Consider the following 27,245-nt stretch of genomic DNA (forward strand, 5'->3'; position numbering starts at 1 on the left):
GCCTCAGGCTGCACCTACTTCACTGGCTGATTATGCGGTGCTGGATGCTTTATTCAGTGGGACCGCCGAGGAGGAGTCTGCGCCTACACATACCAAAGGTAAGAGGCACCGTTCTAGTCACACTGAGGAGGAAAAAGCTCAAAAGAGATAGCGTAGGCAGGAAAAAGAGGCTAGGAAGGCCTCAATTTTATATGAGGAGTTGCGCCAGCGGAGGATGCATGAGAGTATTGCAGGGGCATCGAGTTCTGCCCCAATTATAGAGGTCCCGCTTATTGTGAGGGACGTTGTGAGCACCACTGCTGGTGCGGTGAGAGTGATACAGGGCACTATTGAGGGTGCTATGATGGATGATGTGGGCACTACTAAGGGTGACCCAACTATTGTTCCAGCGGGCTCTGGGAAATTGGACCCACCTGCCTGTTGATGATTCGCCAGGGCTATGCGCCACAGGTTTTCTTCACCCAATCCATTTTTTTCTGCTTTTGTATGCATTGGGGACAATCACATCTATTTTTGTTGGGGGTGGGGTAAATGGATTGTGAGTGATAGGGTGAAGTCTGAGTAACCCAACTCGTAGATCCTCTCGTGGGGTTTTCTTGCCTATGTTCTCTTTCCCCAAGAGAATGTTTAATTTATGTTGAACCGGCATGTGTTAGGATCGTATGAGTAGAAGCATGAAATAGAAAAAAAGCATGATGGCTTAAAAAAATGATACCTATCAGATTTTGTGATGTGTGCTAGAATTTGTAGGCTACGATTAGCTGAATGTGTTGGCTCTGTGTATGACATGATAATGAATCAACTTGATGGCATGACTTGAGCTGAAACTTGAACTGGGTAATTTGATAATTTGATAATGAAACTATGTGTCAAGAGTGTGTGAAAATAGTTGAGTGTTCAAACAGTTTTTGTGCAAAACTAGAACTTGCCCGATTAGTCCCGCTAAGACTCAACAATCTAGAGGTTAGGAAGTGATCATAGGCCATTGTTCTGATAAGTCAGCAAATTGCCTGAAAGAAGGATCCGACCAAATGAAACAAATGCTCCCGTTGATTCAAATACATTGAGCCTAAAATAATACGATTTCTTTCGAAACCCCGAACTCACCTTCCTATAATCGACTATGTTGGCCCCGGTCCCTCCTTGGACATGTGCACCTCGACTAGGCCAATAGCCTAAGTTGAGGGTGGCTAATGTAAAAAAAAAGTAACTTCAATCGTGGCCCTGACCCGACATCGGGTATTGTGCACCTCAACCAATGGAAAATCTATAAGTTGAGGGTGGCTATGAAAGAGGAAACCAAAAGAAAATGGGTATGAAAAGAGTTTGATGTTGAAAAAGTGTGACTTGTCGAAAGCTAAAAGAAAAATAAAATAAAAGTAAAAAGAGCTGCAAAGTCTAAAGTCACATCCGTGGTTGAAGGAAATCAAGGGAAAGAAAGGTAAAACGGTAGGATGACAAAAATAGGGCAAAAAGAGGTTGAAAGCCTAGTGTAATGTCAATGAGGGCAGAAAGTCACTAAGAAGTACCCAAATGTACCACACCTGACCCTGAGCCTACGTTACAAGCCAAGAAAGTCCTATACTGATCCTAGAGTCTAGTTTGGAGAGTCTAAGCAGTGAAAATAAGGGAAAGCCTATGGTACTAAGCACTAACTGTACTTGAAGTTATTTCTGAGTGTGAGTGTTGAATGAATCCTTGTACTAAAATTCGTAAGTCATTGTGCGAAAGAAAAGGAATTTCGTTTGAAGGGCACTTAGTTCATTGTCGGAGAGTTGGCACCTTGGTGATAGTGAAACAATGCATGTTGTGTGTTGGTTGGTCAATCGTTGTCATGGTTTGATCCGCATGAATTAGCTTATCGAGTCTAAGAGAACAAATTTTGTACCCACAAAGAGAGTGGGGTAGAAAGCCATGTGATTGCTTGTGTGTGAAATGCTTGCTTCTATACAAGTGTCATTTTGAGTCTTAGTGTGTTGCTTGAGGACAAACAACGAATTTAAGTTGAGGGTGTTGATATACCGTGAGTTTACGGTATTTCTAATACATTTCACTTACAAGTTGTGTGTATCTAGGGCCTTTTTGGGTTGGTTTTTATGTGTTTTTATCATGTTTTGCAGGAAAGGCGTTCAGGCGCGAAAGTAAAGGGACAGCTGAATAACTGCAGAAAGGGCACCTACGGAGATGATCTATGGACCATAGGTCCAGTGAATCTCCATAGGTGATGGCCGTAAATCAACAGGCAAGGCAAATCAGGGAAATCTGACAGAGTGTGGAACCACGGTGGACATTGGCCGTACTGTTGATCCGTAGATTGATACTGCGAGGGTTCCAATACCTGATTTGTGAAGATTCCAAATATGGAGCTACGGAAGGGGATTGACGGACCGGAGATCAATCTACGGTCCGTACTGCAAGTCCGTAGTTTGCTTCAGAGAAGCTGATTTTTGGAGGCTGAAATATTTTTTAAGCCGTGGCTGACGGAAGGGACTCACGGACCGTAGATCCAGTGACGGTCCGTGAGTCAGTCTCGTGGAATGAAGACGCGTGCCTGAACACACTTTCCTTAATTTGTTTCCCTTTTAATTTAGGACTTGTTTTTCTATAAATAAGGTATGCAAACCTTTCTTTTGGGGGTTAGACTTTATTACTTTTGTTTTACTTTGTGACTTGGGAACTAATTTTGCTACCCGAGCAAGTCTTGATTTCCAAAGATTCGTTTTGAAGATTTTGTTTGAAATTTGAGTTGAATTTCTGCGTTTATTTTTCTCAACTACATAAGTTCATAATTCTTTCATCTAAAACAATGAATTGTGTTAATATGATTAAGGGTATCTAAACTCCACAATCAGATTTGAGTGGCTAAAGCCCTCTCTCTAGCGTCATGACTTGTGGCCAAAGTATGAACTTTGTATTTTAATATATAGTTGTTATTGTGATTTTCTACCATATGTTTTGTTCTCTTGGTATTATACTTATATGATAAATTGATAATCTCTAATGGAACTAGAGAGAGGAAAGTTAGAGATAGAACTAGATTAAGTGGAGTAGGATGCGTTCTGGTAACAGTTTTGCAACTAGGATAGTTTATCCTAATTGGCTCCCATACATGAGATATAAATGCATTCAGATTAGTTATGGCCATAATCACTTAACAATATAGGTAATAGGAAGACAGTTAGAGGCTCGAGAGACCATGAATATAATATCAACCTTGCGAGTCAGCGAAATTATAGAAATTAGCATCACAATCGTATATAAATATGAAGAGATTACGCAATTGTCATAGCCCTATGTATTAGCTTCTCTATGAACAACCTCTATGATATTAATCGTATTTACTTGTCTTGTTTTAGTTATAACAAGTAGTGTAGTATAAACATGTAACACGCCGACTTTCCAAAACGTCTAAATTAACTCGTATCTTCGTGGAAAGACAAGGAAGGTGAGTAATAAATTAAAAATGATGTGGTATGTCATATTTTAAGTGTTCAAGGGTTGTATATCAAGTTTTGAAGTTAAATAAGTGGCAAAATAAAGTTGGCAAAAGTTATCGTAAGTTCCTTTTTAAAGATTTGTCTAAAATTTGGGTCAAATGTCTTGGATGTTTTCTCCCAACATATAAAGAGTTAGAAGGCCTATCACCCATTAAATCGAAGGCCTACAAGTCTAATTTTCAACGCACAAAACCCTGTATCAAATCGACATAAGAGAAAAAAGTTATGAGGGTTTTACTAGGGACTGCCGGAGGAGAATCCAGGTCGGATAAAAAATATGGTATGTCGGCTTATTTTTACGTTTTAAGCCATGAAAACATCCATTTCAGTTCCAAACCAGAGATAAAGTTTAAGGGAGAATTCCTATGGATTTCTAGCATGATGAAGGTTAGTTTTTGACAATTTCTACCATTAAACATTGTCCCCGTGGCTAGAAACGTAATCCCTACACGTGGCAATCATTTTTCCCTTCTATTAGCTGCGTTTGGAGCTGGTTTTTGAAGATATAAATTTGTAGTTATTGGTGTTTCTTCAAGTTTTACACTTGGTTAACTAACGTAATCCTTTCGGGACCCTTTTATAGTTGTTTTTATGAATTTCTACGGACGTTTCGATAAGTTGGGGCAATATGGCAAATCTTCCGATTCAAGATTAATTATGAACTGTTTATAGGTGCGTACCAACTGTGTATATATAGTATTTGCGAAGCTTAAGACATAAGGAACAACTTTCGTGAAGGAACTAGGGTCTTTTGAGCGTTCATTGGAAAGGTATGTTAAGGTTATTCCTTACGACATGTTTCCTTAAAGCTTAGGAGCAATGTAATTGGGTTGTTATCCTTGTTACACTTGTAGCCATTATTGTTGATTGTTGGCTGCTCGAGTTGATATACTCCTCCCTTATCGGGATTCTTATTCAGTTAGTAGCGTCCCCATGTTGTACACGACTTAGAGGCTATTTGTATAGGTTTCTTATAACTAAATTGCTATCTTTTAGCGATTGAATTGTTATTGTTGCCCTTGGGGCTATTGTAATTAGCTGCAGGAATGTGATCTATGCCTAGAAGGGGTATGTTCTTCCTACAGGGTTATATGGATGCCTAAAAGAAGTATGAGTTGCCTATGGGGCTATATTGATGCCTAGAAGGGCTATAAGTTGCCTACTGGGCTATATTGACGCCTAAGAAGGGTATGTGCTTCCTACAGGGCCTTGTTGTTGCCTAAGAGGGCTATGCGTTATCTATAGGCTATGTTGATGCCTAAGAGAGCTATGTGGTACGTACGGGGCTATATTAATGCCTAAGAGGGCTATGTGACTGCCCACGGGGCTAGGGGACTACCAATAGGGGTATATAGTCTGATTGGCTCTTTTCGGGCTTATGGGGGCCTGAGTATGTGGTTTTGTGTGCTGTTTATACATGCCGATCTTATGAGGGTTTGGGTAGGTTGTTGTTTTATTATTTTTGATAAGTTTAGATTTAGGGCAGGTCAGTACACTTATCTTATCCTTGATTTATTTATCATATTAGTCCAGTATATTAGGATACTTCCTCATAGTCTATTGCCTTTCATACTCTGTACATTATTTTGTACTGACGCCCCATTGTCTTGGGGGAGCTACATTCTTGCATGAAGGTCCTGACAGACGACCGAGTAGACCTCCTCAGCAATAAGATTGACTTTTATCCGGTTGGCTTGCCTTTTCCTTCGGAGCTGCCAGAGTTGGGAGGTTTGTTACCATTTGTTGTATATATCTTTATGGGTAGGATGGGTTCCTTTCCCGCTAATCTTTACTACTCTTAGAGGCTTGCAGACCAGTGTGTGGGGTGTATATCTACGTTATGGCCATACTGGCCTATGTTGTTGGTTTGTTGAAGCTTGTGAGTTGTTTGATGTATTGTAATGATATATACCTGCTTTTAGTTTTGGTATAGATATCATGGTGGCCCGACGGCCCAATTAGGATTTTTGTGCTAGTTCGCTATTTATTTATATGATCTCCTCGGAGTAGCTGTTTCTTTTATAGATCAGTTGACAGGGGCCTTGCCGGCCGATGACTTAGTTTTAAGCCAAGATAAACTTGTTTATTTTCTTGATTGTGTGTGGCTGCCATGTGCTAATAGCAAATGGTTCAGCAGGGTCGGCTCAGGCCTAAGTTTTGGCATTAGGAGCCAGTTGCGCCCCTCGAGTTTGGGGCGTGACAAACTTGGTATTAGAGCCAAGTGGAGGTAGCCTATTGTGAGACCCAAGGGGAGACATCTTCTCAGCCCCCTATAGCTTCTCCACCACCTCAGGAGCCTCCGAGGGCTACAGGACTTCCGGCTCCACCAACAATACCACCTCTAATTCTTCCTATTCCATCTGATCAGGATTTCAAGAGTGCAGTATGTATGTTAGCACAGTTTGTAGTTGCATAGTGCCAACCAATTGTGCCTGATGTTGCCGGACCTTCTGAAGGGCCCGAAAGTACGAGAGTTCATGAATTTATTGCCTTGAATCCTTCACAGTTTACAAGGATAGATCGCAGAGGAGACCTTCAACACTTTATTGATCAGTTTCACAGGATCTTTAGAGTCATGCATGCCTCAACGACTGAGTAAGTTGAGTTAGAAGTATTTTGAATGTGCGATATTGTAGTATTGTGGTACGAGAGTTGGGAGAGATCTAGGGGAAAAGATGCATCCCTACCCATTTGGGATAGCTTTACAGAAGCTTTCATAGATCACTATTTGCCTCGAGAGATTATGGATGGCCGGATGGACCAGTTTCTGAACCTCCGACAGGGCAGCATGAGTGTTCGAGAGTATGGGCTGAGATTTGATTCATTGGCTAGATATGCACCAGCATTTGTTGATACGATGCCTGATAGGGTGCGTATATTTGTGGGAGGGCTCAACTTACACTATATCGATGCTTGTTCTACTGCTGCACTAAATGATAATATGGATATCTCACGAATTCAGGCATGTACACAAGGTATAGAGGATCACCGACATTTACAGTATATGAGTGAGAGGGTCGAGAGAGAGAGACAAAAGAGGGATAGGCCCGCTGGTTCACATGGAGATTTTCAGAGTGGTCCCAGACCTCGATATTCTATTAGGCTACCTAGACCTCCACCACAATAGTTCCAGGGTAGTAGATTTGATCGTCAGGAACAGTCAGGCCCAGGTGAGGATTCACAAACATCAGGCTCGCAGCAGCAGAGGGGTTCAGACTAGGCTAGGATAGCCCTACCGCATTGCGCTACTTGCGGTAGGATATATTTTGGGAAGTGTAGAAAGGGTTCCACGGGTTGTTATTCTTGTGGACAGGAAGGGCATGAGTGGAGAAACTGCCCTACCATATGTTAGAGTGGACCCCAGACTTCAGCACGTAGAGGTAGAGGTAGAGGTGGAGGCAGAGAGGGATCATCTATTTCTGGTAGTGGGAAGAACCGTACATATTCATTAACTGGCTGACAGGACTCAGAGTCATTACCAGATGTTATGACAGGTACATTGATTATTTGCTCCCATTGTGTTTATTCTTTGATAGATCCTGGATCTACTTTGTTTTATGTTACTCCATTTATTGCGGGGAAGTTATGTATAGTAGTAGAGTCATTAGATCAACCCTTTATTGTATCTACAGTAGTTGGTGAGTCTATTATTGCCAGGAGAGTCTATCGAGGTTGTACGGTAGATATTATCGATCGTCAGACCTCTGTAGATCTCGTAGAGTTAGAGATGGTCGATTTTGACATTATTATGGGTATGGACTGGTTAGCGTCTTGTTATGCTAATGTTGAGGGCTAGACAAAGATTGTTAGATTCCACTTTCCAGGAGAGGTAGCTCGGGAATGGAAAGGCAATACAACAACGCTGAAAGGTAAGTTTATTTCCTATCTTAAGGCGAGGAGGATAATTACCAAGGGTTGTATTTATTATCTTGTTCACGTTCATGATATAGATGCAGAACCACCAACTCTTCAGTCTATTCCGGTAGTTAATGAGTTTCTAGATGTATTTCCAGACGAGCTCCCTGGTATACCTCTAGAACGGGAAATTGATTTTGCTATCGATATGCTACCAAGTACACAACCCATATCTATCCCTCCTTATAGAATGGCTCATGCTGAGCTAAAGGAGTTGAAGGATCAGCTGAAAGACTTGCTGGATAAAGGCTTTATTAGACCTAGTGCTTCACCATAAGGTTCACCAGTATTGTTCGTAAGGAAGAAAAATGGCTCACTTAGAATGTGTATCGATTACCGACAGTTGAATAAGGCAACCATAAAGAATAAGTATCCCCTTTCGAGGATAGATTACTTGTTTGATCAATTACAAGGTGCTAAGTGTTTCTCAAAGATTGATTTAAGATTAGGGTACCACCAGATACGAGTTCGGGAGAAAGACGTTCCAAAGACAGCTTTTAGAACTAGATATGGACACTTTGAGTTCTTGGTAATGTCTTTTGGATTAACTAATGCCCTAGCTCTGTTCATGGACCTGATGAATAGTATATTCAGGCCTTATCTAGACTTGTTTGTGATTATATTTATAGATGTTATTTTGGTGTATTCACGTTCAAAAGATGAGCATGAAAATCACCTGCGAGCAGTCCTTCAAGTTTTTCAAGACCAAGAACTTTATGCAATGTTTTCTAAGTGTGAGTTCTGGTTAGACTCTGTAGCTTTCTTAGGCCATATTGTATCAGATGCAGACATTGCGGTTGAGACACAAAAGATTGAGGCCGTAAAGACTTGGCCCAGACCCATGACTCCGACTAAGGTTCGTAGTTTCTTAGGGTTAGTTGGGTACTACAGAAGGTTTGTAGAGGGGTTTTCTTCAATCTTAGCCCCATTAATGAAGCTGACTCAAAAAGTAGCTCAGTTCCAGTGGACTAAGGCTTGCGAGCATAGTTTCCAGGAGCTGAAGGACAGGTTGACATCAACACTAGTTCTTGCATTGCCAGACGGTTCAGAAGGCTATGCGATGTATTGTGATGCTTCTGGTGTTGGGTTGGGATGTGTTCTAATGCGACATGGTAAGGTTATCGCATATGCTTCAAGGCAGTTGAGAAAGCATAAGAAGAACTATCCGACCCACGATTTAGAGTTGGCTGCAGTTGTGCATGCGCTAAAGATCTGGAGACACTATTTGTATGGCGTTCATGTTGACATCTTCACAGATCATAAAAGCCTTTAATATATCTTTAGACAAAAGGATTTAAATCTTTGACAACATCGATGGCTTGAATTACTGAAAGATTACAATGTGGACATTTCATATCATCCAGGAAAGGCGAATGTGGTAGCTGATGCCCTCAGTGAAGGTCTATGGGTAGTTTATCATATTTAGGTGTTGAGAAGCGTGGGCTAGCGCGAGAGCTTCATCAATTAGCTAACTTGGGAATCAGATTGTTAAAGGCAGAAGATAGTGGGGTAACAATTCAGGACACAGCCGTATCATCTCTAGTTGTAGAAGTAAAATCACGGCAACAAGAGGATCCTAGCTTAGAGCAGCTCAAAGCCAAGGCTCAAAATCAACAGACTTTAGCATTTGATATAGCAAGAGATGGAGTCCTTAGATATAATGGTCGATTGTGTGTTCCTAATGTTGTAGGGCTTCCGCATCGAATTATGGAAGAGGCACATCATTCCCGTTATTTTATTCACCCTGGTTCGACGAAGATGTACCATGATATTAAAGAGATCTGTTGGTGGCACGGGATGAAGAAGGACGTTGCTGAGTTTGTGGTACATTGTCCTAACTGCCAACAGGTGAAGGTTGAGCACCAAAAGCCCGCTGGGCTAGTTCAGGAGATAGTCATTCCTTTGTGGAAGTGGGAAGCAATTAATATGGATTTTATTACAAGGTTACCGCAATCGCATCGCAAGTTTAACTCTATTTGGGTAATTGTTGATAGACTAACAAAATTCGCCCACTTCTTACTAGTTAGGGCTATTTTTACGGCCGAAGACTATGTAGGGCTCTATATTAGGGAGATTGTTAGGCTACACGGTGTCCAGTTCTATTATCTCTGATAGAGGAGCACAATTCACCGCCAACTTCTGGAATTCCTTCCAGAAAGGACTGGGGACACATGTTAATCTTAGTGCAACCTTTCACCCTCAGACAGATGGCCAGGCTGAGCGCATAATTTTGACACTTGAGGATATGCTACGGGCGTGTACGCTAAACTTCAAGGGGAGTTGGGATGACCACTTACCTATTATAGAGTTCACATACAATAATAGTTATCATTCCAACATCGGGATGACACCTTATGAGGCTTTGTATGGGCAAAAATATAGATCTCCCACCGGATGGTTCGAGGTAGGTGAGTTAGGGTTGATTGGACCCGACTTAGTACAACAGACAGTAGAGCAGGTCAAGCTCATACTAGAGAGGTTGCTAACAGCTCAAAGCCGATAGAAGTCATACTGAGATGTGTGACGAAGGGACTTAGAGTTTTGCATTGATGACTGGGTATTCTTAAAAGTCTCGCCTATGAAGGAGGTTATGAGAATTGGCAAAAAAGGCAAGCTTAGTTCAAGATTCATTGGGCCATACGGGATCCTTCGGAGGGTAGGATGAGTGGCTTATGAGTTAGAATTCCCTTCGGGGCTAGAATCTGTTCATCCAGTTTTTCATGTATCTATGCTACAAAAGTGCGTAGGAGACCCTTCTCGGGTTGTCCCAGTTGAGGATGTTCAGATCACCGAGGAAACTCCAATTGCCATATTAGATCGGCAGGTCCGTAAATTGAGAACCAAAGAGGTGGCTTCGGTTAAAGTATTGTGGAGAAACAAGAATAGAGAAGAGGTGACCTGGGAAGCTAAGGATGGCATGAGGTCCAAATATCCTCACTTGTTTCATATCCAAGGGTGATGGCATAACAGTTTATATTGGTGCAGTGAGGTAAGATACCTATCTGATTTTTTTTATATTGTTGCTTATTATTATTGTTGTTGTCATTGTATATTTGCTCGCACTGTTATTGCGGAGCTATAGTGCTCAGCAATTTAAGTCGTCATGTGAGACACCTAGGTTATACTTTTTGCATTTTAGGTTCCTAGATAGTGACAAACTTAACCGCGTGACTTAGATTTTTTTTTCATTCGAGAACAAATGTTTCTAAGAGGGGAAGGATGTAACACCCCGACTTTCCAAAACATCTAAATTAACTCATATCTTCATGGAAAGACAAGGAGGGTGAGTAATAAATTAAAAATGATGTGGTATGTCATATTTTAAGTGTTCAAGGATTGTAACTCAAGTTTTGAAGTTAAGTGGCAAAATAAAGTTGGCGAAAGTTATCGTAAGTTCCTTTTTAAAGATTTGTCTAAAATTTGGGTCAAATGTCTTAGATGTTATCTCCCAATATATAAAGAGTTAGAAGGCCTATCACCCATTAAATCGAAGGCCTACGAGTCTAGTTTGCAACGCACAAAACCCCGTACCAAACCAACATCAGAAAAAAAAGTTATGAGGGTTTTACTAGGGACTGCCGGGACAGAATCCAGGTCGGATCCCGGTTGGGTCAAAGTTATGGTATGTCGGCTTATTTAACGTTTTAAGCCATGAAAACTTTCCATTTCAGTTCCAAACCAGAGAGAAAGCTTAAGAGAGAGTTCCTATGGATTTCTAGCATCATGAAGGTTAGTTTTTGACAATTTCTACCATTAAACATTGTCCCCGTGCCTAGAAACGTGATCCCTACACGTGGCAATCATTTTTCCCTTCTATAAGCTGTATTTGGAGCTAGTTTTGAAGATATAAATTTGTAGTTATTGGTGTTACTTCAAGGTTTACACTTGGTTAACTAAGGTAATCATTTTGGGACCATTTTATGGTTGTTTTTATGAATTTCTACGAACGTTTGGGCAAGTTGGGGCAATATGGCAAATCTACCGATTTAAGATTAATTATGAACTGTTTATAAGTGCGTACCAGTTGTGTATATATAGTATTTGCAAAGCTTAGGACTTAAGGAACAACTTTCGTGAAGGAACTACGGCCTTTCGAGCGTTCATTGGAAATGTATGTTAAGGCTATTCCCTACTTACGACATGTTTCCTTAAAGCTTTGGAGCAATGTAATTGGTTTGTTATCCTTGTTACACTTATAGCCATTATTGTTGAGTGTTGGCTGCTCGAGTTGATAAAATCCTCCCTTATCGGGATTCTTATTCAGTTAGTAGTGTCCCTGTGTTGGACACAACTTAGAGGCTATTTGTATAGGTTGCTTATAACTAAATTGCTCGCTTTTAGCTATTGGATTGTTATTGTTTCCCTTGGGGCTATTGTGGTTAGGTGCAGGAATGTGATCTATACCTAGAAGGGCTATGTTCTGCCTACAGGGTTATATGGATGCCTAAAAGGACTATGAGTTGACTATGGGGCTACATTGATGCGTAGAAGGGATATGAGTTGTCTACAGGGCTATATTGACGCCTAAGAAGACTATGTGCATCCTATAGGGCCATGTTGTTGCTTATGAGGGCTATGAGTTGTCTATAAGCTATGTTGATGCCTAAGAGAGCTATGTGCTACCTACGAGGATATATTAATGCCTAAGAGGGCTATGTGACTACCTACGGCTCTAGGGGACTACCGAGAGGAGTATATAGGTTGATTGGCACCTTCCGGGCTTATGGGGACCTGAGTAGGTGGTCTTGTGTGCTGTTTGTACCTGCCGAGCTTATGGGGGCTTGGGTAGGTTGTTGTTTTTATTACTTCCTCATAGTCTATTACCCTTCATACACCGTACATTATTTTGTAATGATGCCCCATTGACTTTGGGGGGCTGCATTCATGCATGCAGGTTCTGACAGACGACCGAGTAGACCTCCTCAGCAGCAGAATTGACTTTTATCCGGTTGGCTTGCCCTTTCCTTCAGAGCTGCCAGAGTTGGGAGGTTTGTTACCTTTTGTTGTATATATCTTTATGGGTAGGCTGGGGCCCTGTCCCTCTAATCTTTAATACTCTTAGAGGCTTGCAGATTAGTGTGTGGGGTGTATAGCTATGTTATGGCCATACTGGCCTATGTTGTTGGTTTGCTGAAGCTTGTGAGTTGTTTGATGTATTGTAATGATATATATCTTCTTTTAGTTTTGGTTTAGATATCATGGTGGCCTTGACTACCCAATTAGGACTTCTGTGCTAGTTGGCTATTTATTTATATGATCATAGATCAGTTGACAGGGTTCTTGCCGACCGTGGGCTTAGTTTTAAGTCGAGATATACTTGTTTGTTTTCTTGATTATGTGTGGCTGCCATGCGCTAGTAGCAGATAGTTCAGTAGGGTCGGCTCGGTCTTGAGTTTTAGCATTAGGAGCCGGTTGCACCCCTAGAGTTTGGGGCATGACAAAACAAACCAATCAAACTCTCTGAATTGGACAACACTTGTTACTACAAATATATTGGAATAAATCAACTACTTGTCAGCTATTTAGTCCCCATGGAATCGATACACCTGATTGCTTATAATCACTTTATTACTTGACGACCACGTACACTTACATGTGTTGTTGGGAGACAACAAGGTTTTAGCGTCGTTGCAAGGGACTTAAAGTATTGAAAAGTTTGAGATACTTTTTGTTATTTTTATTTTTACAGGGGTTATCAAAGTGATCTTAGCTCTTGTGGTTGTAGATGGCAAGTTTTATGCAAAACTTTGATAGCGAAGCAAACCCCTCTGAAGTTGAAGGAAACCAAACTCCATTCCAACCGAAACCCAAAATGTTTCTTTATGAGAGGTTGAAGACTTGAAGGAGAAAGCCTTGTTGCATGTGCAACGCAACCCACCACTTACAGTAATGGCAGCTCAACCACAATTCCCAATCACAACACCTGAAGTGGCAGTCCCACTAGTAGAAAATGTAAACTCTAATATCGTAAGACTTAACATTACTAGAAGATGAGAGATGAAGTAGAATATGGTGAAATTATTGCACATAGAGGAACAGTACACATGCTTACCACATGAGGACCCACAAGCTCATCTCTAGAATTTCTTAGAGATCGCAAATAGTTACATCACATAGGATGTCTATCGGAATGTGAGACTCTTCCTGTTTCTGTTCTGTCTGTTAGGAGAAGCCAAGAGGTGGCTTACAGTTGAATCTACCAACTCTATCACATCATGAGCTGGTTTGGTGAAAAAGTTTCTTCCAAGGTTCTCTTCATCTGGGAAGACAACTAAATTGAGGAGTGAGATCTTGGATTTTAGGTAGAAGGAAGGTGAAGGATTGCCCCAAGCATGGGATCGATTTAAAATGTTATTGCTGAATTGTCCCCATCATCACCAGACCTAGGAATTTCAAGCACATACGTTTGTAAAGAGTTTAGATATTCATTCTATGCAATTTCTTGATTTAGTTGCAGGTGGACAAGCACAAGAAAAAGAAAATGATGAGTTGTTGATACTCTAAATTAGGTTGGCGACTAGTAATCCTTAGTGGACCAGTGAGTCCAATAACGATGCAGTAAAGGAAATAAGGATGTTGGAGGTTGATGAGATGACTAGTATACAAGCACAAATTGCAGCGATGTGTGGAACTAACCCATAATTCATAGATTTTGTGGGAAACGCAAGTAGAGGCACACAAAACCAAAATTTCAGGAACAACTGTTATCTCCTGTATTCAGACTAGCAAACAAAAAATAATAAAAGATGAAAAGAAAAAAACAAAGAGCTATCTGAGTTCACATAACCCACTGTGTATCCTTAAGAAATTTAACCCCCTCAAGTACCCGAGGTTGTAGATTCATTTCTCCTAAGATAAAACAGATTAACCATTAAAGAAGTAGAGGTACCTCAAACTTTGATAATTTCAACGAACCCAAAATGACAGTAACGAATCACACATACAGACATGATCGATTGATTTTGATTTGTAAGAAATGTATGCAGAAAAAGGGAAGGATTCAATGCACAAAAATGAGAGAAAACCACTATATTTATAGACAACAAAGGGTAAAGGTCACAACTCTTTGGAGAAAAAGGCAACCTTTCAGAAAGGTCACAACCCATTGGAAAAGGCACAACCTTTCAAACGGTCACAATCCTTTAGAAAATACACAACCTTTCATGAAGGTCACAATCCTTCGGCAAAGTCACAACCCATCATTTCCTCTTCACACCTTTAAAACCCAAAAATCCCCCACATGAATAGGGAATGACTATTGTTAAAACGTATGCATGAAAAACTGTGTGATTCATAAGTAAGGATTGGTTGCATCTTAATAAATGGGTTTCCCTTTGAACTTTCCATAGCGAACATATATCAGATATACTCGATTAATCGATAGATTTGATATCTTTGAACCGTTGAGCTTTGGTATACCTAGACAACATAAGTCATACAATCAACCCCTGTACTGTTTTTGGTTCTCATTGTTTTGTTCGTTTCAGCCATGAACACGTCTTGGTTTATAAGTGCGTAGAGAACTAGCCTTATGAAATTCACCTTGAAGCGGCTTACACATCACACTTACATAGGTGATTTCTAAATGTGTTATCCCATAGATACACCATTTTATATACCTTGTATCAAACGTTGAAACCATCAAAAAGTACTAATGTCTTTATCCTTGTTACTTAACATTGTCTTATCATGAGAATGGACCATAAAAAATATTTTGACAATGTTGAACCGTCATCAATGACTTTTTCTGATCTTCTTGAACCTAATCTTGGGATCTATTGTCTTTTACAATGACTTTTCCTCGGCCGTAGTCCCATTCCCTTGGATAACCTATCAACTCACTCTCTAGTTAGGCATTTTGTAAGTGGATCTGACACATTATCCTTTGACTTTACATAGTCAATTAGGATAATTCCACTAGAGAGTAGTTCTCTAACGATATTATGTCTACGTCATATATGACGAGACTTTCTGTTATACATCATGCATCATGCCCTACCTATTGCAAATTAACTCTCACAGTCTACGCATACTGGAGCTAAAGGTTTGGGCCAAAAACTTTCAAGAAATTTCGTAGTCTTTCAACTTCTTCACCAACCTTATTTAGAGTAATAAACTCAGATTTCATAGTAGAGAGAGCAATATATTTCTGTTTGGATGATTTCCAAGAGACTGCTCCTCCACCAATAGTAAGTACATACCCACTCGTGAATTTCACTTCATTTGACCTGGTAATTCAATTTGCATCACTATATTCTTCAAATACTATTAAATATTATTTATAATGATAGCAATAGCTTTAAGTATGTTTTAAATGCTCCAAAACTCTTTTCATTGTCATTCAATGAGTTCGATTTAGATTACTTGTGAACCGACTCAGTTTACTAATAACATAAGTTATATCTGATTGCGCACACTTCATGATATATATCATACTTCTCAATACTCTAGCATAATTCAATTGTAAGTCACTTTTGACTTCATTCTTTGAAGTACAAAGCTCACATTTATTGGAGTTTTGTCAATATTGAAATCCAAATACTTGAGCTTGGCAAGTACCTTTTCAATCACATTAGTAACTTCAATGTCTTTCATATCAAAGTTCTCTCTAGTATATGCATAGTAGCATTTATGTCGGAAATGTCTCTTTTGATGATCAACATGTCATCAATATAACAACAAACAATGACCTTGTGATTTGGAGTGTCTTTAATGTAAAAACATTTATCACATTCATTAATCTTGAATTCATTTGCCAACATAGTTTGATCAAACTTCACATGTTATTATTTGGGCATTTGTTTTTAGTCCACAAAGTAACTTAACAAGTTTACAGACTTTATTTTCTTTACCAAGAACTACAAAGCCCTCGGGTTGTTCCATGTAAATTTCTTTCTCCATTTCTCTATTTTAAAAAAATGTTTTCACATCCATTTTGACGAATTTGAGGGTCATATACCGCAACTAACGCAATTAAAATCTGAATTGATGTAATCCTAGTTAGTGGCTATTATGTGTCAAAATACTCATGGCTTTCTTATTTTCTAAAGCCTGTGACAACAAGTCTTGCTTTGTATTTGTCAATAGTTTCATCAACCTTCTTTTCCTTTTGTAGATCCACTTTGAACCCAAAGGGAAGATCAACCAACTCTCAAGTATGGTTGCTCAAGATTGAATCTATCTTACTATTGACAGCCTCTTTCCAAAAAGAATGAGTCAATAGAGGACATAGCTTCTTTGAATTTATGAGACTCATTTTCAAGAAGAAATGTTAAAAAATCAAACTCGAAGGAAGTAATTTGTCCATTGACATTTACTACGCTTTTGAATCTCTTTATTAAGTACATCGTCCTTTGGTTCTTTCCAAGGCCGTTTAGACCTTTCACTTGACTATCCGACAGTTCGGATTTATGAACCATAAATCGACATGCTTTACTAATTGTAGCATATCCAAAGAACATACAATCCATAGTCATAGGTTCTATTTTGATATGTTTGGGAATAGTTCCCTCATTTCCATTTCTCATATGGAATAGACTTTATTGGATATTGTTAGATCACTATCTTACATGAGTCATTGCTTGTATATACTCTAAGGGACGACAAGCAATTCTCTATCAGGATACAACAAAGTCTGAACAAACATCACTTTTTGTTGCTCTCTTTCTTAACAAACAAAAGTTTTAATTTGTTACTCTCTTTTCTAACAAACAAAACATTTTGTTTCTCTCTTTCTAAACAGACAAACTTTTTGTTATTCTCTTTTGCTATAATGATAGCGCCCCCCCCCCCCCCCCCACAAATTTTATGGTAAACCTGAACTTATAAGTAGGACATTCAACATTTTCTTCAAAGTTCGGTTTTTTCCTGTCAAGAATTTCTTTAGATTGAGGTGAGTATATGCAGTAATTTGATGGATGATTCCATTTTCCAAACATATTTCTGCAAAAGAAGATTGATATTCTTCACATCTACCACTTCTAATCATGAAAATCTTTTTATCCAACTAATTTTCCACTTCAGTTTTATATTGCCTATATGTTTCTATTGTTTCATCCTTACCATTAAGCAAATAGACATAATAATATCTAGTGCAATTGTTAATAAGATTTATGAAACACTTTTTTCCCACCAAGAGATGGTGTTGACTTCATATAAAAAATGTCAGTGTGAATCAATTCTAAGGGATTAAAATTCCTTTCAAAAAATAAGTATGCTTAACATACTTAGATTCAACAGATACTTGACATTTTGATTTATTGCACTATAAGTTGGGCAAAACTTAGTTGTTCAGTTTTTGCAAGGTTTTGTAATTGACATGTCCCAAGCATTTATGTCACAAACAATTTGTTCAAGCAGGTAAGAACAAACATAAATACTAACTTTGAAAAGACCTTCTGTGAGGTAACTTTTCCACAAATATTTTGTTCTTTACATTTTATAACTTTCTCAAATACAGACATTGTTTTAGAGTCAACATCATGTCAGATGTCCTTTTCGGAAGGATATTTCCATAACATTAAATTTGTTACAGAATTACCCATGACCATAGTCTCATCGGTCCAATAAGGGCAATATGACCCAAATGTTTGTTTTATAACACAAACATATCAGATCACTTTTCACCAATGTTCATGTCTATACAAATAAATTTACTTTCATAGACATATATTTTCATGAAAAATCACAATATTTTAAGTGACACTTTTTCAACAAAGAATACAATTCCTTTGAAAGAGTAATATAATTTTGTGGGTTTATACTAGTCATATCATATAGTAGTAAAGAGAGACTCAATGACCACAATAGCAAATATACTCCAAGAATAATATAGAAAAACTTATTTCGAGAGATTTTCAAATATTCTAAATTATACTATCTTTATTAATCATTTTTTAATTTCGAATTGGTTGTATCTAATTATGTTATTTTGAGTATATCGAAAGGTTATTTGACAATTTTCTTTAATTATTATTTTTTATTATTAGGTATATTAACTTACAAAATAAGACAATACTTAGGCATTTAATTTGTTATTTTAAAGGTATCTAACATGTTTAAATAAATAAATTCACAATTATAACTTAACTTAATAATGTCCGCGAATCATGCGGGATACTATACTAGTATACTAGTAAAAAGAGACTCAACGACCACAAAATCAAATATACTTCAAGAATTTTATGGTGTAACATAATACTAGAATGTAATTAAATTTCATATCTTGTATTTTCAAATTTAAATTAGATAGTAAGTCTAATTTTGTCTTTATCCCAAGTAAAGAATCCCCACATTTTAAATATGTTCTCAAATATATTTTTCAAGTATTTGAAATTATTTTGCACATATTTTTTCTCATGCTTTAAAATTGTATACCATCAAAATACACATTGGCAATACGAAACCTTCTTTTGGAGATTTAATCCATAGAAACACCCATTGCAAGCACAAAAATCACTAATTTTTATGTCACTAGTGTTTTTTCCCTTTCTGTCACAATTAAATCGACCACTTAGTATTTAGAATACTAAAAATAAAGATTCAATTATTATACAACTTGTTTCTAGTTTAACGATGAAGTTTTTATATTTTTCTAATCGTTAACCGAATAAACCTTTAATTCTGATGAAGTTTTTATATTCTTCGAATCAGTTTCACATTCAGACAGAGTAGTAACCAAAAAGGTTTTAATCTCGAGAAACCTCAAATACAATATTGTTTCTAGCTAACAATGAAGATTTTTTCTTTTTTCAAATCATTTAGCCTTAATATTCCTGACGAAGATTTTGTACTCTTCAAGTCAGAATATTCATTCAAATAGAGTATTTAACAAATTTGTGAAGTTTCTATATTCTTCAAACCAATGCACAATCTGATTTGTTCGTGAAGTTCTTATATTCTTCAAACCAAATGAGTAAAAATATCAGCAGATTTTAGTCTCCAAAAGTCAGACACAGTCAAACTTAACATGGAGTAGAAAACTACAAAAAAAAAAAAAATTCCTCCTCTAAACAGAATACATATTAATAATAATAAAGAAATATTCTAAGATCATCAAATAATGACCATCTATCCTAACATTTATGAAATAAATCTCATAACTTATAAATGATAGAAAAAAAAATGAAGGGAAATAAAGATAGAACCTGATTTTTACTCCCATTGAATCATATTCTATCTGTTAGCAATGATACCATGCATGTCAATTTTCTTGCTATTTTTTTCTTTCTTTCACAATTTCCATCATATTCCAATTTTCCTTAAAAGATATTGAATTTCAATAAGAAACTAAATTCATGTTCAAATATTGTTAGGAGACAACATCTGTTCATTTACTTCTTCTCATTGTTATATAAAACCAAGAATATAGAAAAAATAATTAAAGTGCACATCTTAGTGTTTATGTACAAAATAACTTGTCTCAATGAAAAGAAAACTGAAGGGGTGCAATGCTTGAATGCACTTGGGAAGAAAATAAAAATAATCTTACCCATCCAAGGTAAACTTACTACAAAAAATATTCTCGAACATATTAGAGTATTACTAAATCATCCCAAATCTCTTTTATCATATGATAAAATAATTCACCTTTTCTTCTTTTCTTTCTCTTTTTTCAATAAAAAGAACACATAAAATAGAAGTAATTTCCTTACAACAGAAAATACCAACAATATAAATTTCTTAAGCTTGTTATCTCATGTATTCAAATTAGCAAACCGGAAATAATAAAAGATGAAAAGAAAAAAACAAAGAACTATCCAAGTCCATAGAACCCATTGTTTGTCCTTAAGAAATTTAATCCCCTCAAGTACCCGAGGTTGCAGATTAATTCCTCCCAAGATAAAACAGATTAACCATTAAAGAAGTAGCGGTACCTCAAACTTTGATAATTTCAACAAACTCAAAATGACAACAACGAATCACACATACAAACACGATCGATCGACTTTGTTTTATAAGAAATGTATGCAGAAGAAAGGAAGAATTCAATGCAGAAAAATGAGAGAAAACCTCTCTATTTATAGCCAACAAAGGGTAAATATCACAACTCTTTGGAAAAAAAGACAACCTTTCAAAAAGGCACAACCCTTTAGAAAAGACACAACCTTTCATTAAGGTCACAACCCTTCGACAAAGTCACAACCCTTCAGGAGAGTCACTACCCTTCATTTCCTGTTCCCACCTTTAAAACCCAACAATAATTTCAGCCCAATTGGATGAACCACCCAAATTTCTCATGGGGTGGATATCAAAACCAAAACCAATATAGGTCATAGGGCCAAAAGTAATGCTATCAGTAGAATCAGGATAATATAATTCAGGACCAAATAGATGACATTAAAGAGATATTGAAGAAATTCGTAGATGAGCGGAAAAAGTAGTCAGATACTGCTAAAAACACTACTTGGCAATCCGTAGTCTTGAAAGAAAGATGGGTTAGATTGTTAGAGCGCATAATACTACGACCCAAGGAGGTCAACCTAGCGATGTAGATCCTAATCCAAAACCATTTAATGTTGTGGTTACAAAAAAGGGGTAAGGATTTCCACATAGGAGGCAACATTTGCAGGGCATTCCCAAATATGCAAAGTATACGATAGTAGGGTTGACAAAACAATTCTCATCTCGAATTACTCGACTCAGATATAGTAGCCAACAAGAGGAGAGTATGAGACAATAGTGTTGACAGAGCAGTGCTCATCTCAGATTCATAATAGATTGCGAACAAAGTTGAAGGACCTAAGAAGTTTAACTATGTAGATCGCCATTATTGAGATTTCAATTAAGCAACATGTGATAACTAAAGTACTTTATAAGGCATCTATCTGATACCCTTGTCACTATAAAAATCAAATAAAACTGATTAAATTTCACAAACACACGCGCGTGCACACACACATAAATAATCTCTCATTTATTTAGAATAATCTCTCAGAGATTAAAGGATTGAATAATCTCTCATTTATTTTTCCTTGTTGCATAACACATCTGCGTGGGGTGAAAACAATTTAATTAGGTGGATGAATAATGTACTAACATGTGGCAAGAGTGATTGGTCAAAACACTCATAAAGAAAATCGAGTCAACATCTTCGGAACAAGACCGATGAAGACAACTCAGTTCGGGAAGATCTGGAGTATATAGTAGGGATTGGTAAAATGCCAATAAAGCCGAACCGTCAAGCTCCAAAGACATGAGACATGACGCTGAACCATAGCCAAATGAGATAATTAGGATGAGATAAGCTTGTATTTTTGTATATTATGGAAGAGGCTGAGATTTCTGTCGACCGGTATGTAAAGCTTCTGAAGATGTCTTGCACTCATTTATCATTCCGTTGTTGTCATCTATTTCATTATAATGTCAATTTTATCCATGTGCCTTTATGTCATACCCCGAGCTTACACCCCGGATGTGGCTGCCACTCAAGAACCATTGCTTGCCCCAAGCGAACCCCCAACCTAGCTTACTCTGCGGAAGACTTAAAAACATAAATACAAGGATTCAATGCATCTCTACTCAACTGTTAAATAAAATAACTTAGAATATTTAAAAGTCAACATTCAACTTGGCCAAAATGGCAACTCAAGTCTTAACATAAGAAATGATAGTGACAGACAACTGAACTACCAACTGTCTATGAAGCCTCTAAAACAAAGAGGGATGTTGGGACAGGACCCCCGATCATCCTAACAACAGAAAGCTAAACAATTATGAAAAAGACCCTCTAGAAAGCAAGGAAGCTCACCAACTAACTCTGAGTGCTCAACCTGATCAACGAGGCACTGGATTCTGATCCTGGTTACCTGCGTCTGCATCATAAGACGATGCAGGCCAAATAGCATCAGTACATTGAATGTACGAGTATGTCAGTTGGCTTACCTTGGCTTTACTCAACTCCTGAATAACTTAACTAAATATAAAGCAATAAAACACATGCAATATACATAAAGCTTTTAAAATAGTACAAAGCAACTTAGTTCGTTAAAGAAATTACAATAACAAACTCAACTTTACTCATATAATAAAGTAATATAATTTATGTGGGAGTTTCTCTAACCGACAGCCACCACTATGAGCCTAAGTGGTGATACACTTTCTTGCCCACGCTACCAGAACCGTTCTATACTTTGCCATCATATAGAACGCCTTAACTAAGTGGATCCACTAGACTATGCTAAAAAGCACACTTAAGGACTCATCTATAAAGTATGAGCCTTTACTACCCATGTTGGCTACATGGTTTATGGAGAGTTGATTTAATATGAACTCACATCCCCATATCGGTGCTCAATACTACTCCCAAAATATACTTAGATCATATGTTTTAAAACAAACTTCTTTCTTTGGTTTGAGATAATTACTCAAAACTTAGCATAAAAGCTCTCTTGAAATCGATGTTCCCTTTCTTACTCAAATGTGAAAACATTTTAAAATTCTTTGGGAATACATAGTCCCCATATACTTCTTTGAAGAAATGAACTTCAATCTTTACTCTTTACTCTTTACTCAACTTAAATTTTATGTCTTAAAACAAAGTTAAAATGTTTGTAAAAGACTTTTGAAAACTTTATAAACTTTTTTTAACTTGACTTGACTTGACGCTTAACTTTCCTTGAATTGAATTATGGATTCAAGGTTTGAGATTTGTGATAGGAAAGATATCATTATGTTTATGAGTGTTTTTAGATAGTTAAACATGAGAAAAGATCAAGAAATCACTGTCTGGAAACAAGTCCGGGATGCGGAGATGCATTTAAATATTTCATCGCAAAATTTAAATTTGAGAGAGAGGAGTCCGCGTCCCTACCGCGACGCGGAGCTGATTTTTGTTCACTGGGGGAGCAAGTCCACGACACGGACCTGCGTGCCAAAACCTACTCGACTTTTTCCTTCTTCATTTTCCAGCCCCAATTCGCCTAAACTTGACTATTCTTCTCAAATTCTTTTTAGATTCAGATATCAAGCATATTTACCCAAGAACCTTACTCCAAAAAACTCTAAAACTCAACGTAAAGATCTCAGAAACTTCTCAATTCAGCCCAATTCAAGAACGAAAACAATTTCAAAATATACATATCAAGAACATCAAACTTTCAACCTTTTTAGAATGAATTTCGCTGAACTAAACATGTTTAGCGCGTGGGTGAACGAACCCAACACTATGATAGTCTCACATACCTTGTAGGATTGATTCCTTGGCGAACTCCACAACCAAAATCGCAAGAACGTGACGAATCTTGAGCTTCTCTTCTCCTTTTTCCTCTTTTCTCTTCTCTCAAAGACCTAGAGTATTTATTAATTGCGTAAACTAAATTAACTCAGTTTAAACCCCAAGTAATTTACTGAAAATGGATTTAATAAATTGGGTAAGGAAAAGACTAAACTATCCTTGAAAATCCGGTTTAGACTTTCCTTAATTGAACATCCCTACTTCAAATAGGCATATCTTACTCATACAAACTTGGAATCGTGCAAACTCAACGGCGTTGGAAAGATTATTTCAAGAGCTTTCCTACAATATCTAGAAGCACGCCTAACTAATCCTGAGATAGGAGTTATGGTCGTTTGAAGTTGACCAAAACTCATCATTAACTTAACTTGAACAAATTTCTGGATTTTCATTATTTCCTAAAATCACTATTTCCAATTCTTGACTTCTTCCTAGTTACTTCAATTTGCGAGATGTTACAATATCTCCCCCTTGGGAACATTCATCCTCGAATGAGATTACTCTTACTAGGCTAAGGGTGTAACATCTAACATTCAACTTAAACACCCAACAAGCAATGCAATTACAACATGCTATCTCATAAATTAAAGAGTACTAAGAAGAGAATTAGTACCTTGATCTGGAATTTCTCCGGTTTCAAAGAGGTGTGGATATCTATTCTTCATATCTTCTTCAGCTTCCCAAGTAGCTTCCTCAACAAGCTGGTTCCTCCAAAGAACTTTGACTGATGCTACTTCCTTAGTCCTCAGCTTGCGAACTTGGCTATCTAGAATCTGAACAGGAATCTCCTCATAACATAAGCTATCCTTGATCCCAATATCTTCAGTTGGTATGATCAATGAAGGATCACCCATGCACTTCTTCAACATGGAGACGTGAAATACCGGATGAACTGTTGCTAACTCTTGTGGTAGCTCTAACTCATAAGCTACACTACCTACCCTTTTCGATATTCTGTAAGGGCCAATATACTGGGGACTAAGCTTCCCCTTCTTACCAAATCTCATAACACCCTTCATGGGCGAAACTTTCAAGTAGACCCGATCATCCACTTCAAACTCTAATTCCCTTCTCCTAACATCTGTGTAGGATTTCTGACGACTCTGCGATGTTTTCAACCTCTCTTGAATCACTTTCACTTTCTCCATAGCTTGATGAACCAAGTCTGGTCCTATCAACCCAACTTCATGATTAGTCTATAAATTGGACTCATTTAGGGCTTTATTTTGATAGAAATAGTGTCCTCGAATGCTTATTTTGTCTCAATATATGATGAAAACTCTTAAGTTTCAGTTATTTGAAGTTTTAGTGGAAGCAAGGACACTTAGGCGCAAAAAGGAACAAAAGGGCTGAAAAGAATGAAGAAGCTGAAGCCTGAGCATCGCTAAGCACCTTTGGCGATTCACCAAAAGGATAGACTCTGCCCTCTGTTCCAGTATGCGTAGCCCTAAAGGAAGAGGATAAAAAAGGCGATGAAAGGAGCAGCCGGCGCTACATTGAATTGTTCTGCGAAGCAGTACTATACTGCCCAATGGTCCAGAACGTGAAGATGTTGAAGGCAAGCACTAAACGACGATAAGACAAAAGAAGGGCGAGACACCGAGTCATTCGGTGAACTCAACTAACCTCGCCGAACTATCTGCCATTACTAATTTCTGATGGCTATAAATACTATACTTTTTATTAAATTTTAGAAGTTCCAAACCATTATTATACTTTTCACAATAGAATAGTACCTTTTAGATATTTTTCTCTGAAGTTTGGAGAGGGTTTTGTGGGAGACTTGAAGAGAGAAGGATTTCATCTTCCCTAAGTTGGAACTGGGTCTTCTCCATTCTTATTCCTTTTCTTAAATCAAGGATTAATTTCTTATACCCATTTGATTTTAGTATCATTTTAGGTGTATTTTTTTATTTCTTGATGTGTGGCTAAAAACCCCATTCTTGGGGTGTGATTTAACAAATATGTGTTGATATTGTTGTTGGGTCTTGCTTACTGATAGGTTAGATGTATTTTAATGGTGATTTCACCTAGTGGTTGTGGTTTAATTTAATGGGTTTGTAGTTGCAAATACAAAACCACCCATGTGTTTTCGGCTTGCTCGAGAGGAAGGTCACGAAACCAAGACCACTAGATTGATGGCCTAAGGAGTGGGTCGACATGAGGTTCAGCCCGAAAGGGTGAGCTCTAGTCCCATATCCTAACACTCACGTCGAGAGAGTATGTGCAGTAATATGATGGATGATTCCATTTCCCAAACATATTTCTGCAAAAAAAGATTCATATTCTTCACATCTACCACTTCTAATCATGAAAATCTTTTTATCCAACTAATTTTCAACCTCAGTTTTATATTGCCTATATGTTTCTATTGTTTCATCCTTACCATTCAACAAATATACATAACAGTAGCTAGTGCAATTGTTATTAAGATTTATGAAACACTTTTTCCCACCAAGAGATGGTGTTGACTTCATATAAAAAACGTCAGTGTGAATCAATTCTAAGGGATTAAAATTCCTTTCAAAAATAAATATGCTTAACATACTTAGATTCAACAGATACTTGACATTTTGATTTATTGCACTATAAGTTGGGCAAAACTTAGTTGATCAGCTTTTGCAAGGTTTTGTAATTGACATGCCTTAAGCATTTATGTCACAAACAGTTTGTTCAAGCAAGTAAGAACAAACAGAAATACTAAGTTTGAAAAGACCTTATGTAAGGTAACTTTTTCCCACAAATATTTTGTTCTTTACATTTTATAACTTTCTCAAATACAGACATTGTTTTAGAGTCAACATCTTGTCATATGTCCTTTTCAGAAGGATATTTCCGTAACATTAAATTTGTTACAGAATTACCCATGACCATAGTCTCATCGGTCCAACTTCAAACCATCCAATAGGAGATCTGCATCTTCTCCCATAAAGAGCTTCATAAGGATCCATTTGGATGCTAGAGTGGTAACTATTGTTGTAAGAAAATTCAATAAGGGGGTGATCATCCCAATTTCCTTTGAATTCAATCACACAGGCCCTCAACATGTATTCTAAGGCTTGAATAGTACGCTCTGCTTGCTCATCGGTCGGAGGATGAAAGGCAGTACTTAAGTTCACCTTTGAACCCAAGCCTTTTTGGAATGACTTCCAAAACTGTGCAGTAAATTGCACACCTCTATCTGAAATAATGGAGACCGAAACTCCATGAAGTGTAACCACTTCTTGAAGATACATCTTGGCATAATCCTCTATTGTGTGAGTAGTCTTTACCGGCAAAAAGTGGGTTGATTTTGCCATTCTATCAACAATCACCCATATCGAATAATGTTGCCTGCGATACCTTGGTAAACTCGTGATGAAGTCCATATTAATCATCTCCCACTTCCATTCCGGAAGTTCTATATTTTGAGCCAAACCAGTGGGCCTCTGATTCTCTACTTTAACTTATTGGCAATTCGGACACATAGCAACAAATTCTGCAATACCCTTCTTCATGCTACTCAACCAATAGACTTCTCTCAAATCGCGATACATCTTTGTGCAACCCGGATGAATGGAATATCTGAAGCTATGAGCTTCCTCCATGATCCTTTCTTG

At 37.7% G+C, this 27,245-nt stretch overlaps 1 non-coding gene and 1 pseudogene across 1 annotated transcript; one reads left to right on the forward strand and one right to left on the reverse strand.

The window, feature by feature from the left end:
* The first annotated feature begins 214 nt into the window (after positions 1-214).
* LOC125821685 (uncharacterized) overlaps positions 215-27,245 on the forward strand; it is a 51,821-nt pseudogene continuing 24,790 nt past the window's right edge.
* Positions 13,686-13,792, reverse strand: LOC125821718 (small nucleolar RNA R71). Its single transcript, XR_007442606.1, has one exon. It is a non-coding gene; the product is annotated as a small nucleolar RNA R71 (small nucleolar RNA).

This window comes from Solanum verrucosum, unplaced genomic scaffold, assembly GCF_900185275.1.
Source record: "Solanum verrucosum unplaced genomic scaffold, falcon-dt-bn FXZP01000213.1, whole genome shotgun sequence".
Taxonomy (NCBI): Eukaryota; Viridiplantae; Streptophyta; class Magnoliopsida; order Solanales; family Solanaceae; genus Solanum; species Solanum verrucosum.